Genomic DNA, 15,283 nt, shown 5'->3' with positions numbered 1-15,283 from the left:
TCGCGCTGACCGAAGGTGACAGGGAGACGAACTTTCCCTATAGGGGTGGTAGAGCCGTCAATCACTCCTGAGAAAGGCTTGGTAGGCTAGAGCTGATCGTATGGCACTTGAAGGCTGTCGAAGGTATCGACGGACAGGACCTTAAGCCCTGCGCCGCCATCAATGAGGGTCTTGGTGACTTGGACATTGCTGATGACAGGTGAACAGAGCATTGGGAGAACGCCGGCTGTTGCCGCGCACTTGAGCCGGTCTGCCGAGCTGAAGGTGATGGCCTACTTGGACCATCTGAGCGGGGCGTGTGGCCTCGAGCCTGGGGAGGACTGCGTTCACCTCACGAGCAAACTACTTGAAGACTCGCTGAGAGGCTGGGGCTTGAGCTCTGCCCAAGATGCAGGCGGTAGCTCGCGGCTCTTGGAAGCCCCCAGCCCCCTCATCCTACTGATGGTCATTGTTCCTTCTTGGCGGCTATAGCGGAGGGAGACCAGGGTTGCCCTGAGCACGATCCTCACGAGACTAGTCCCTCCAGGTGCCCTCACGAAGTTGGTCCTGCCAACGATCCTCGCGAGCTTGGTCGCGCCACTCCTAGCGGGGCCCACGGTCGTCCCAACATCCTCCACCACGTCCACCTCCTCAGCCGTAGCCCCGGTCGTTGCGCTCGGGGCGTCGACCGAAGCGTCCATTCAAATGGCCCTGAGCTCCTGACACTCATTGATGTTGTGTGTGTGCATGTTCTGGAAGGCGCAGAAGGTGCGGCTGCCCTTGGACGACTCGGGAAGATATCGGCCACGCTTGGTGACTGGTTTCGCTGCGAGCACGGCCACTCCTTTGCGCTTCGCGTCCTTGGCCTTAGCCTTCTTCTCCTTTGGATGTATTTCTACAGGGTTTCTCCTGTTTGTTGCTTGATGCGGCATAGGTCACCCGCGACTGGGGGGCGGTCGCGCGTGCCCTGGAAGTTGGCGATGAAGCGGCTGTGCATCTCGTCCCAGGAGGAAATCGAGCTAGGAGGCAGGTTCAGGAGACATGAGCGGGCGCCGTCCTTGAGAGCCATGGGAAACTAGTTCGCCATGGCCTTTTCATTGTTGTTGGCCGCTTCGATGCTCAGCTCGTAGAGCTGCAGAAACTCCGTAGGGTCAGGGGTGCCATCGTAGAGGAGGAAAATCTGGCTTGAACTTGCCCGGCCAGACGACGCAACACAACTCCGGAGTGAAGGTGCGGCAGCCCGTCATGGCCACCGCAGGTCGTCGTGGAGGCAGAGCTTGGTCGTGGTGCCCCTGTGTCGCTGCGGCATGCAGCGCATGGCCCAGTCGTAGCAAGCAATCCTGGTGCAGCGAAGCTGGGAGTGGTGGAGCGTTTCCTTGTGGACGGGGAATCTCTTGGCAGCTTCTTTCTTCGTGCGCGGCCACGTGGCACGGTGGGTCGCACCGCTGGGCCGCGCATCTTGGAGCGAGGACGCCGTCTTGACGCGGGGGAGGCTATGGTGCTCCCAGAGCCGCACACCTCGGCGCAAGGGTGCCATCTTGTTGCAGAGGAGGCGGAGGCGCTCCGTGAGCGAGGCCGCCCGTAGCTGGGGGCGGGCGAGGCAGCGAGAGGGACAGTGCAGGAGAGCCTCCCGTGGACGTCTAACTAGTCCTCGTAGAGGTCGTCGGCTGGACGGTAGCACAGGAACTCGCGTGCCATGAGCAACGCGGCCTGCGCATCCGTGGGTGCGCAGCGAGCATGAGATGACGAGCTGGCCGGAGTCAACGACGGAGTGGCGGTTTGGCCATCACGGCGCACAGGGGATGTAGCGAAGAGGCTTGCTTCTTGTTTGCCACTAGACCGGTGACGGCGTTTGCAGCGGTTGACGGAGAACGACGGGGAGGCCCGCCTACTGGGCCGTCTGAGCGACACGGGCGGCGAGAGCGGCCCGGCGAGCGCCGGCCATGAGCTTGGTGGAGTGAAGAAGTGTGGGTCAATGAAGAAGAAGGCATCGGCGCACCCCTAACTGGCGCGCCAAATGTCGGATTTCGGGTTCCGGTAAAACCCTTGAGGTTCGAACACTGGGGTGCGCACGAAGATCTCCCCCCTTTCTAGCTCGCATACTCAAGGATCTCACGGCCTAGCTCGACGAACCCAAAGAACACGAGACACAAGATTTATACTGGTTCAGGCCACTATTGTGGTGTAACACCCTACTCCAGTGTGGTGTGGTGGATTGCCTCTTGGGCTATGGATGAACAGATACAAGGGAAGAACAGCCTCCAGAGGAGAGGTGTTCTTTTGCTTGGTGAGCTTGTGCAAGGCTAAGGATGGAACGGCCCCGATCCAAGATCCGATCGATCCCCCCTCTCTATGGTGGTGGCTAGTCCTATTTATAGAGGCCCTGGTCCTCTTCCCAAATATTGAGCGGAAGGGATCCCACAATGGCCAATTTGAAGGAGACAACTAGTACAAGTTATCTTGACAAAAGTAGTCTTTGCCTGCCAAAGGCTCTGGTGGTGACGCCGTCTTGGGCTCCATGGTGACCTCCGTCCTGCCGTCCTGCTGGTCTTGGTCTTTTTGCACCGATATGGAAACCTTTGCCTGATGCCTTGGGACTCCTCACATGCGCTTGCCTCCTTAACACCAAAGAGGAAACAAGGACACTATGCGCGTTGGCGCCCACCTGGCGCCCACCTGGTCTTGATCATCACGTCTTGCATCATTGGAACCTCCCAAGGTTCGCCTTGCCTTGATCTCTCCGCCCCTCATGAGCCAGCCTGGTGAGGCCGACCCTGAGGAGGTCTTGCGTTTTTTGCCTCGCGAGGGTCTTGGGTGTCTGCTGGTGAAGATGGATCGTACAGGGCTGCTGGAGGAGCCACGCCGCAGGCCGCAGGCAGGCAAGTCTGGGGACCCCTGTTCCCAGAACGCCGACAGAGACTCACGTCATTTTTACCCAAGTTCGGGCCGCTAGTAAGCGTAAAATGCTACTCCTACTTTGGTGGATTGGATCGAGGAACACGATGACGCGCAACGCTCTAACCCGGCAAGGTGGCCTCGGGGGAGCTACTACGCGGGTACTAGTTTGAGAGGGTCTGAATCCCTCTCTAGGTTGTCTTGGACCTCCTTTTATAGCTCAAGGGTTAACCACAGTGGAAAACATACATTATCTTGTGATTAGATAGCCAACAGTGCTATCATACCTAACTCTGGCACCTAGGACAGAACACCATAAATTCTACCTTAGGTGGTATGCGGGGGTGCATCCTCGGCAAGCTTATATCACCGCTTAGCCACCTTCTGCTTGTCATCTTGACACGCCCCTGTGCAGGTGTCAAATGGAAGTGATCTTTCTTCTAGTAAAGCGCCACGTTCTTAGTGAGAGCCACGTCATCATCTGGGAGGCTTGACACCACATGAACAAGTGACTAGTGTCATGATGTGGTGGTGTGGTAGTAACTAGCCTATGCCTGCCAGGGGCAGGGTTTGCTAGGCCTTCTTGGAGGGGCGCGTGCTTCGGTCTCCGGTTGCCCTGGAGACGCGGCTGGCGCGGTTTGGCTTCGCTCTTGTTTGCTGTATCGACTTTGCTAGCCTCGCCTGACCAGCAAAGGACACTTCTCTTGGAATCTTTGGCTTGGTCTTCTTGATATTCTCCTTGATCTCATGAAGAGCGGTTTCTCTGGCTCGTCCTTGTGTTATATGTTGGTATTGAATGCATGATCGTTAGCACGCCTATGTATGAGTCTGGTCAACAAACACGGATGTTTGTTTCACCGATAGGCGGGGTCCGGTCGTCCGGCGGCTGTAGTTTTTCTAGCAGCTCCTTCTCTTGGTCCTTGTACTTGGTGTCCTCACGATCTTGTCCATTAGATGTGGTTGTTCCGTGGCTATCCTCTAAGTACCTGATCACACATAGGGTTTCTGCTTGAGGTAATAGCCATGTCTCACATGAAGAATGTGTAAGTTCGGAGAGGAACGACTTCACCTTAGTTTCAATAGCCCTCGTTCGAGCTCTAGTCATTGGTCCATGTGGTGTCATAGGAGATGTAGGTAGGTCCATGGGGATGACCATAGGATGCTCCGACTCATTCTTGGCTCTCGCTTCTGAAAGATGCTTTGCAACTCCTTCTCATAGGATTGATAACCTGGCTCATAGAGATCACCAGGAGTGGGCAGGGATGTGAGCTCGAGGATATCTTGACCTTTAGCTTCATGATGAACGTCACGTGTCATCCACTCAAGGACCCATGTCTTCGGATCCCTGTTGTAGCCTGAGATATGTAATGTAGCATAGAATTGGAGTAGCAGCTCCTCATTCTAGTGTTCCTGGTCAACGACAAATGGAAGCAAGCCAACATCTCTGAAGCAATTAAGAGCTTCTTCCATGCATGGGCAGACTAGCCATGGCATCACAACAGAGGTGCTTATGAGGAAAAATCGTATATCCTGATTGTAGAGGATACATATGTAGTAGTTTCACTATAGATGGCTCCAGAATTTGCCTAAAGACATCTGTGGCTTCTTGTAAGGTTTCTTGGCCCTGTCAAAGAATTTATTGTGCTACCTAAAGTGGAGCACACTGAAGGAACTTTATGTTGTGGAAACACTAGGAAGCCTTCGCATTCTGGGCATTGGCCTCTATGTTTGAGGCCTGTGTTTGACATGGTACTCATACTGAGGTCCATGCACTTCTTGTGGTGTAAGAATAGGCTATCTGACACTGACCAGTTCACCTCCACGATTGAAGGCCCTTGCCATAGTCTGCAGAATTGGTGCAGTAGCAGCAACGCCAGAAGTGGATGGCAGACATTCTTCTGTGGCGTTGTTGGATTCAAGGTGCAGATTGGCTTCAGGCTGCGGATTGGCTTCAACCATGATGAAATCACTGGCTTCAGTCATAGTGGCAGCGACAGCAGTGGCTTCAGCGGCAGGCGGCTCAGTGATGTGAACTGGGGACCCGATCTTTCGATGAGGGAGAGATAACTATGATTTTTGGGTGGGACTTGGCCCTCACGACCCGGCTACCAACCATACAAGGAGAACCATACACGACTAATATCCACGGCAATCGCTGAACCAACTCCATGGCGTTATCGACCGAGCCAACAGCACGATCGACCTATCCACGAAGGATTTTTCCTGCAAGAAAATCGAAGAACATGCAAGAAAATAATAGCCAAGCAATCTGAAATTGCGAATATGCTAGATGGAATAATCTCACAAGATGGGGTTCCGATAGGATGTCTTGACGGTCGCACTAACCGCTACGAGCGAAGACAAATAAAAGTAGCTAAAGATAAACTTCTCTAAACAAAACCCGAGTCTAAACCCTAAGGTAGACTAGCTATTTATTAAAGGTAGATGAAATCGGCGGTGACTCCAAAACACGGAAGGACTCGGCCTGTAGAAACATCCCACCTTGGATAATCCTCCTGGCACCGAGCGTCACATCAGCAATTAAGGCCTAGGCCCATGTACGTGGCTGCTTCTGGAGGCATGCAAACACATGCGTAAAGGCAATGGGCACTACCACGTTGCATTTTGCATTGCATGACACTAGCTCATTTTGGAGCGTAGCATGAATGAATATATGTTGGATTTGTTCCTGGTAGTAAAATCTTGAGAGGATAGTAGTTGTTTCCATAGCATGTATGTGCTTGTCAAAATCTTCTTTGATTCTGCATACAATAAATATATTTTTAGTATATTTGTGCTCGTTATTAAAACAAATAATTAAATATTTATTAGTATAAATTGCCTAAAAAATATGCCGTGTAATATTTGTAGACGTATCTATAATAGCTATGTCCACATCATCCTCCCTTTCTTAATAACAAAACCGTCCTCAACTTTTCATAATCTGCAATTTATAAAACCGAGCAAACCAAGCAGTGCAAAACAAGCTACTAGATGTGCAAATTGAAGCGAAGCATGTCCCTCGATAACATGATTTGTAATATTGGACCATCGGTGCAATAGGTATGAGAAATGAAATAGCATGAATATCAAGGGCACTTAGAGCAGCAATGTTCTCGTGTATACAATACAACATAGTGGTGGATCAAGTAGATATATCACCGGTTGGCATGCCCAAATCATAAAAAATAGAATTAAAAGCAAGTAACGCATGCACAACGTCAGCTTGATTACTACTAGATGCTTTATTATTTATATCGTTACACATTTGAGTTCTAGGTTTCTCATCTTTTACTATCTCATCTGGAGTCATGGGTAGCAAGTTAATAGTTCTTCCTTTAAACATGAGAGTATACAAATTTGTTCTACCATGATGAACAACACTATTGTCATATTGCCAAGGTCGACCTAACAATAATTAACAAGCTTGCATACGTACGACATCACAGTCAACATAATCATGATACGAACCAAGTGTAAAATGTACTCTCACGTGACGTGTCACCTTCAACTGACCATAGTTGTTGAACCATTGGATGTAATATGGATGTGGGTGTCTTGTAGTGGTGAGGAAAAGCTTCTCAACCATCTCTATACTCGCCAAATTATTGCAGCTTCCACCATCAATGATCACATGAATGGAATGTCCCTTGACAACAAACTTAGTTTGAAAAAGATTATGGTGTTGATGCCACTTAGCATGCCCCACTTGGACACTTAGTACTCGCATGGTTACAAGGCTTGGGTATTTATCTGCCATATCGGCATTAATATGTATCTCCTCTGTGTCATGCTACTTAGTGTCACCTGCATTATTAGTGGCAAACATAGCATGAGTATATCCAAATCACTAGCAGAGTAGTACTCACCATCTTCCCACAAAATGAATGTTTGTTTATTTGGGCAGTCCATCATCAAGTGCCTGCCACCTTTGCATATATGACACTTCATGTCCCTTGTGCATCCAAATGAAGTGGTGGGTGCTAGAGATATTGCTTTCGAAGCTGCAGAGGATCGTGAAGCTGATTTTGAACTTGTTGGGAGTGCACCATTAGTCGAGATAGGTGGTGTTGCCTCGGTAGTCGACGAAATAGTAGGAGAGGGTATCCATGATGAGCGGCGACCTGCAGAAAAGTGACCTCGTCCCTTGTTGTGTCGATCATGTACTGCCCTTTTAGCTTTATAGCAAAATGAAACAAACGAGTAATAGAATTGTACTCCTTATAGTCCAATATATCCTAAATATCATGATTCAAACCACCTAAAAATCTAGACATCATGTCTTCGGTTTCAACTAATCCACATCGCACTAAGCCAGTTTGCAATTCTTGATAATAATCCTCTACAGAACTGCTACCTTGTTTTAAACGTTGCAATTCATTTAGTTTATTACGAGCATAATATGAAGGAACATAACGTTGTCGCATAGCTCATTTTAAAGCATCCCAAGTAGTAGGTATATTATTTGCATTAGTATGACAATATTCACTCCACCACATGGAAGCAAAGTTTGTATATTCACTAGTGGCTGCCCTAACTCTTTGGTTCTCAGGAATATCATGACATGCAAATTTTTGTTCAATTGAAAGTTCCCAATCAAGATAAACATCTGGATTATATTTACTACTGAAAGCAGGCATAGTAAAATTAATTTTAGCACTAGATTGGTCATAATCTCGAACATCATGCCTGTATTGACCTCGTGCCATACCTTGACGATTGAAACGTAGTTTTTGATGAGCACGGTCATTGTAGTTGTTGACCATTCGGTCGTCTTCGGTGTCACCAGAATAATCCTTGTAGTTGTCCCCATGTTGCTCGACGTGGGGAGGAATTTCTTGGTGCTGTTTTATGGTGGTGGCATCAGTGGTAGTAGCTGGGTGTTGTGGGTGACCCATAGGCACACGCCGAGCTCGCGAAATAGTGGCGACACCCGTGGAGTTGCTAGGATCATCAACATTGTTGTTGACGCGGGGTACAGTCTGCAACCCGTCCAGACGTGACAAGATGGCCTGTAGTTGTTTGTTGGCAACCCCCTGTGCATCCTCGATGGCCTTGAGCCTCTCTTCAGCCATAATCTGAGCACCCTCAAGTTGGGCGAGACATTCGCTGGTGACTTTCACATCCGCTGTTAGGCCCTCAAGTGTGGGTTGATCCTGTGCCATTGTTAGCGAAAGAGAAAAAACAAAATGTATAATCCCTATCAACTAACAGGATGTGGTGGACAAAATTCACTCAAACTCAAACTTCGTATCAAATTCTTGTTCTTACCAATGCAACAAGTCGTGATTGGCTCGTTGGTGTTGGCTTCAAACTACCGATGAAGTTTGGATGGAGCGATGACCAGGAATCAGTAGAGCCGGAACCTCTACTTATTGGTAGAAAAAGTGTAGCTTGGCAAAGGCTTCTCAACTCACAATGTCAGTGGCACAATTTAGCAAAAAGCAATGCAAGTTGAATAATTTCTCAAACTCCTAATTGGTGCTGACAGTCAACTAGTAAGAGACAAAACAATATAATCCCAGATACTGAATAAAATGAGTGGAAACTGGTGAAAATATGAAAGCTCGAAATAGCTAGATATAAGTGAGGTATAAATGACGGTGTATGAAGTCTCAAAAAAATTATAGATGGAGTGGTGATCACAGAGCAGCCAAAAAATAATGTCCTGAATGCCAAATTGAACAAAGCAGTCCCAAAACTGATGCTAGCCGGCATGATTGTTGTTTCAACTTTCAGCTTTTTTTGCTCTTTTTTTGTTTTTTGTTTTTTTTCCTTTTTCTATCAAGACGGTTACTAGCAGAATATGTATCCACACAAAATTAGAGCAGACGGAGAAAAGAAAAAATATGGTGAGATGTGACACAGAAGCTAGCGATGTGCTAGTAGCAAAAGTGAGGCACGTATGATGATGTGCTGCATAGACAAGACCAGCGTATAAAGAGAGAGAAAGAAGAAGAAAAAATAGTGGCACTGCAGGGAAGACATGGCTGAGCTTGATGTCTGGGCTCTGGCGTTAACTGATGATGCACATGCAAGATGGCGGACAGATGTGTTGGGTGTCTGGGCGAGTGGTTTAGCGGTGCTGAGTGACAGACAAAGCGCGCCTGTATGTCTCGGGTCGCAAAACCGCGATGCGTTAGGCTGATGCGCGCTTGCTAAATATTGCAGCAAAGGAAAATAAAGGCGTTGAGACTCAACCAAAATTGAAAACGAACCAATCACAATCAATTTTTTTGCTTTTCAAATTGAGAACTAGGGTTGCGGTAGAGGTTATGAGGGTGGACAAAAATAGATTGATCTAGTAGATGATTTTCTCCTCAGCTAATCTAAACCAGCACTAACTGTAGTAGGATGAATGCAACTAAAACTTCAACAAAACAAATACTAGATGCAAAAATTGCTAGAGGCTAAAAAGGTAGGTGCAACGGGTGAACTAATCTAATTCATCCTTTGCAAAGCCTACGAATGGGGGTGACGCTTGAGGAGATGGCATTGTCTTCTCCACATATTCAGGTGTGTCATGGGGGTTCTCAAGAACTGGAGTTGTAACTTGAGTTAGTGATGTGCGCATGATCACTTCGTGTACGGGGGAGTTGGGTTGTTGCTCTTCCTAGAATTCATCTTGGGAAATTCGCGTCGTAGGACCGCCGATGCTGCTAGTTTCACTGTTCAATGGAACAGGTGATGATACCGGCTTTTGGGTGAGCTGAGGAAGGACTACTTCATCTTCTCTTTCAACATTGTCTTCACGACCAATTTATTCAACCATGATGGGGTCAGTAGCTGGAATATCTTTAGTGACATGAGCCTCCGTGGGAGCAAGTTCATGCACAACCATTCGTCACTCTTGGTGGGAGGAGGTAGGGAAAGTGTCTGCGTCCTGGGAACAGGGGTACCCAGACATGCCTGCCTGCAGCCCATGACGTGGCTCCGACAACGGCCTAGTACGGCCTAGCTTCAGCAAGAACAATCCAAGACCCAAGAGAGGGGCCGAGCCTCGCAAGGCAGACGACACCAAGACCTCCCTGGGGGGCGACCTCACTAGGCTGGCTCCCAAGGATTGGAGATATCAAGCAAGGTACACCTCGCGAGGTTCACATGACGTGAGCCATGACGACCAAGACTAGGCGGGCGCCAGTGGGCGCAGTGTACTAGTTTCCTCTTTGGTGCCAAGGAGGCAAGCGCAGGCGCGGAGTCCCGAGGAATCAAGCAAAGGTTTCCATATCGGTGAAACAAGACCAAGACCGCCAGGATGGCAGGACGGAGGTCATCGCGGAGCCCACCGCAGCGTCACCACCAGAGCCTTTTGCAGGCGAAGACTACTTTTGTTAGGATAGCTTGTACTAGTTGTCCCCCTTCAAATTTGGCCATTGTGGGATCCCTTCCTGCCTTACATTTGGGAAGAGGACCAAGGCCACTATAAATAGGACTTAGCCACCACCATAGATGGGGATAGATCATTCAGATCATCCCCTCACCCACCAGCTCATCGAGCTAAGAACACCTCACCTCCTGAGGTTGTTCAACCACTGTACTAGTTTATCCTCAGCCCCTCGAGGCAATCCACCACAAAGATGGAGTAGGGTATTACACCGCAAGGTGGCCCGAACCAGGATAAACTGTTGTGTCTCTTGTCTCTTGGGTTCGTCGAGCTAGGTTGTGGAATCGTTGAGCAGGTAGGCTGGGAAGGGTAAGTTCTTTGCACTCACCCCAGTGTTTGAACCTCTCAAGGGTCTGTGGAACCCCGAATCCGACATTTGGCGTGCCACGTAGGGGTGCGTCAGAGCCTCTCTTTCGTCAGTCGACCCACCGCCGCTCCACTGCATCTATGGTTGATGCTCGTCGAGCCCATGCCGAGTGACGAGCCGCTCTCGCCGCTTGCATCGCCCAGACGATGCCCGTCGACGGGCCTCCCCATCGTTCTCCATCACTTGCCGCCAACGCCTCCACCGGCCCGGTGGGGCATGAGCAACAGACTTCGTCACAGCACCCCTCCGTGCAACGAGATGGATGCACCGCCACCCCGTCGCTTACTTCGGCTGGCCCATCGTCTCACGCTCGTCACAGGCCGGCGGACACGCAGGCTGCGCTGCTCATGGCGCGCGAGCTCCTATGTTACCGCCCTGTCAACGACTTTTACGAGGACTTGCTGGACCGCATCGCCGAGCTTGTCAATGCGGTTGGGGGCTCGCATGCGCCGTCCCTCTCGCTGCCGCACCCGCCGCCCGCTCCGGGTGACATAGCCCATGGAGCACCTCTGCCACCTCCCCATCAAGACATCACCCTCGGTCCAAGACACGTGGCCCCACGGCGTGAACCGCTGCGCAGGGCGCCCGCACGCATAGAAGAAAACTGCCAGGAGGTGCTCCAGCACTCCCTACACCACCGCGTCAAGACCGCGTGCCGCCTGCGGTGGCGGCGCGTGAGAGCCAAGACCAGGCTCCACCTCCACGACGGGCTCCTATGACCACCGCGGGTTGCCGAGCCTTCAGTCCTGAGCTACGCAACGTCATCTGGCCGGGCAAGTTCAAGCCCGACCTGCCCCTGCACTATGACGGCACCCGGACCCTACGGAGTTCCTGCAGCTCTACGAGCTGAGCATCGAGGCGGCCAATGGAGACAAGAAGGTCATGGTGAACTAGTTTCCCATGGCTCTGAAGGATGGTGTGCGCTCGTGGATCCTGAACTTGCCTGCGGGATCGATCTCCTCCTGCGGCGAGATGCGCGAGTGTTTCGTCGCCAACTTCTAGGGCACTGGCGACCTCCCACCTGCCGTGGGTGACCTGCGATGCATCAAGCAGCAGCCAGGGGAAACCCTGCAGAAGTACATATAGCACTTCAACAGCGTTGTCCTCAAGATCCCCAAGGTTTCGGACAAGGCCATCATCTCGGCGTTTTCCAATGGCGGCCATGATGTCAAGATGAAGGAGGAGCTTACCATCCATGAGGACCTGTGCACGGCTCTGGAGATGTTCAACATGGCAACCAAGTGCGCGCGAGCTGAGGAAGGACACCTCTCCCTCCTCGAGCTCCCAACAGCCAACCTAGAAGACAAGAAGGCCAAGGCCAAGGACGTGAAGCGCAACGGGGCGGCCGTGCTCGCGGCTGAACCAGAGATGAAGCACGGCTAGAGCCACCTAGAGTCATCCAAGGGCAGCCGTCCGTTCTGCGTCTTCCACAATGTACAGAGCCACAACACCAATGGCTGTCAGGAGCTCAGGGCCATACGCGACTGACGCCTTGGTCGACACCCCGAGCACAACGATTGGGGCTACTGCCACGAAAGAGGTCGAAGTGGAGGACGCTGGGATGACCGCGACCCCTGCCAGGAGTGGCACGACCAGCCTCGTAAGGACCGCTAGTAGGGCCAGCCTCACGAGGGCGCCTGGAAAGATCAGCCTCGTGAGGACCGTCCTCAGGGCAACGCCGACCTCCCTCCACTCCCACTGCCACCAAGAAGGAATGACGACCACCACCAGGATGAGGGGGTAGGGGCTTCCAGGAGCCACGCGCCATCGCCTGCATCTTGGGCGGCGCTCAGGCCCCAGCCTCTTAGTGCATCTTCGAGCAGTTCGCTCACGAGGTGAACGTGGCCCTCCCCAGGCTCGAGGCCACACATCCGCTCAGGTGGTCCAAGTGCACCATCACCTTCAGCTCGTCCGACTAGCTCAAGTGCGCACAACTGCCGGCACACTCCCGATGCTTTGCTCGCCCGTCATCAGCAATGTCCTCATCACCAAGACCCTCATCGATGGCAGAGCGGGGCTCAATGTTATTTCCATCAATACGTTCAACCGACTCCAACTACCATATGATCAGCTGCAGCCCACCAAGCCATTCTCAGTAGTGACCGACGGCTCCACCACCTCGATAGGGCAAATCCGCCTCCACGTCACCTTCGGCCAACGCGACAACTACCGCACCGAGCTCATCGACTTCGACGTCGCCCACATCCGCCTTCCATACAATGCCATCCTAGGGTATCCAGCCCTGGCCAACTTCATGGCAATGACTCACAATAGTTACAATGTCCTCAAGATGCGAGGGAACCGCGACATCATCATGATAGCCTGCGAGGAGAAGCATGCGGTGTGCTCTCTCGAGTGTGCCTAGCAGGCCACAGTGATCGAGGACCAAGACAACGAGGGCACCATCCACCCTCTTGAGGCTGCTCCCAAGAAGAAGAAGTTGTTGGTCCGCCAAGAGCCTCAGGAGAGCGGTATCTCCAATGACACCACCTCAGGACCTATGCCCACGGAAGGGGCGCCTCCCTCTCGCGCATAGGAAGGCGTGCCCAGTGCCCTCCTCAGGCTGGGCTCGGGGGCTTACTTCTGGAGGGCCTCTGACTTAGCCAATGTAACGAGGGAGGCGATCGGGCACCACGTGGAGGCGTGCTACATCGCATTCTTCCCTCATGAGGGCACAAGGCATGGGGTGCCAGGCGCTCAGGAGTTCATCACCGAGGTGGCCGAGGAGCTTCAAGAGGCGAGAGCCATGCGTGGCGACCACCGCCCACCACCGGGGGCGGCTCCTTGTCCTAGTGAGGACAACGAGCTGGGCGTCTGTGTCAACATTCTGGGGATCAACAGGGCAGCATCCCAGGAGCGCTTCTGGCCATCACACATTGGTTGATGTGAGGGCCCCCCTCACAGCTACGTTTAAATGCCTTTTGGCCTGCCGAGAGCGGCTGTTGCCATCCAGCGTCGTGGCGGCTCAGGACGCCAGGCACCACGCAGTCCTGGCGGAAATGGTGACAGTTCTTCATGAGCCTCTCGAGCCGTTAGAGCCTCTTGATGTCTACTACACAACCTTCTTGTTGTTGACCTTGTTGGGTCTCCAAGTGTAGAGGTTTGGAGGACAGCAACAAATTTCCCTCAAGTGGATGACCTAAGGTTTATCAGTCCATGGGAGGCGTAGGATGAAGATGGTCTCTCTCAAACAACCCTGCAACCAAATAACAAAGAGTCTCTTGTGTCCCCAACACACCCAATACAATGGCAAATTGTATAGGTGCACTAGTTCGGCGAAGAGATGGTGATACAAGTGCAATATGGATGGTAGATATAGGTTTTTGTAACCTGAAAATATAAAAACATCAAGGTAACTAATGATAAAAACATCAAAGTAACCCGAAAATGGTATTGTAGTGCATTGAAACAAGGCCTAAGGTTCACACTTTCACTAGTGCAAGTTCTCTGAACAATAATAACATAGTTGTACCATATAACTATCCCTCAACATGCAACAAAGAGTCACTCCAAAGTCACTAATAGCGGAGAACAAATGAAGAGCTTATTGTAGGGTATGAAACCACCTCAAATTTATCCTTTCTGGTCGATCTATTCAAGAGTCCGTAGTAAAATAACATGAAGCTATTCTTTCCGTTCAATCTATCCTAGAGTTCGTACTAGAATAACACATTAAGACACAAATCAACCAAAACCCTAATGTCACCTAGATACTCCAATGTCACCTCAAGTATCCGTGGTTATGATTATACGATATGCATCACACAATCTCAGATTCATCTATTCAACCATCACAAAGAACTTCAAAGAGTGCCCCAAAGTTTCTACCGGAGAGTCAGGATGAAAATGTGTGCCAACCCCTATGCATAAGTTCATGAGGTCACGGAACGCTCAAGTTGATCACCAAACCATACATCAACTGGATCACGTGAATATCCCATTGTCACCACAGATAAGCACATGCAAGACATACATCAAGTTTTCTCAAATCCTTAAAGACTCAATCCGATAAGATAACTTCAAAGGGAAAAACCATTGCAAGAGAGTAGAGGGGAAGAAACATCATAAGATCCAACTATAATAGCAAAGCTCACAATACATCAAGATCATGCTGAATCAAGAACATGAGAGAGAGAGAGAGAGAGATCAAACACATAGCTACTAATACATACCTTCAGCCCCGAGGGTGAACTACTCCCTCCTCGTCATGGAGAGCGCCGAGATGATGAAGATGCCCACCAGTGAGTGTCGAAACAAGTCTAGATTGGTTTTCGGTGGCTACAGAGGCTTCCGGTGACGGAACTCCTGATCTAGGTTATTTTCTGGAGGTTTCTGTATTTATATGAATTTTTGGCGTCAGGAACAAGTCAGGGGGTCCCCGAGTCGTCCATGAGATAGGGCGGAGCGCCCGGGGGGTAGGGCGTGCCCCTACCCTCGTGGACGGCCCGAGACTCTTCTGGCCCAACTCTTTTACTCCGGGGGCTTATTTTGGTCCATAAAAAATCATCAAAAATTGGCAAGTCCATTGGACTCCATTTGGTATTCCTTTTTTGTAAAACTCAAAAACAAGGAAAAAAACAGAAACTGGCACTGGGCTCAAGGTTAATAGGTTAGTCCCAAAAATCATATAAAATAGCATATACATGCATATAAAACAT

This window comes from Triticum urartu, chromosome 1A (assembly GCF_056163025.1).
Source record: "Triticum urartu cultivar PI428250 chromosome 1A, HENAU_Tu73, whole genome shotgun sequence".
Classification (NCBI taxonomy): Eukaryota; Viridiplantae; Streptophyta; class Magnoliopsida; order Poales; family Poaceae; genus Triticum; species Triticum urartu.
The sequence above is the reverse complement of the archived record's forward strand: the minus strand, read 5'-3'. Positions refer to the sequence as shown.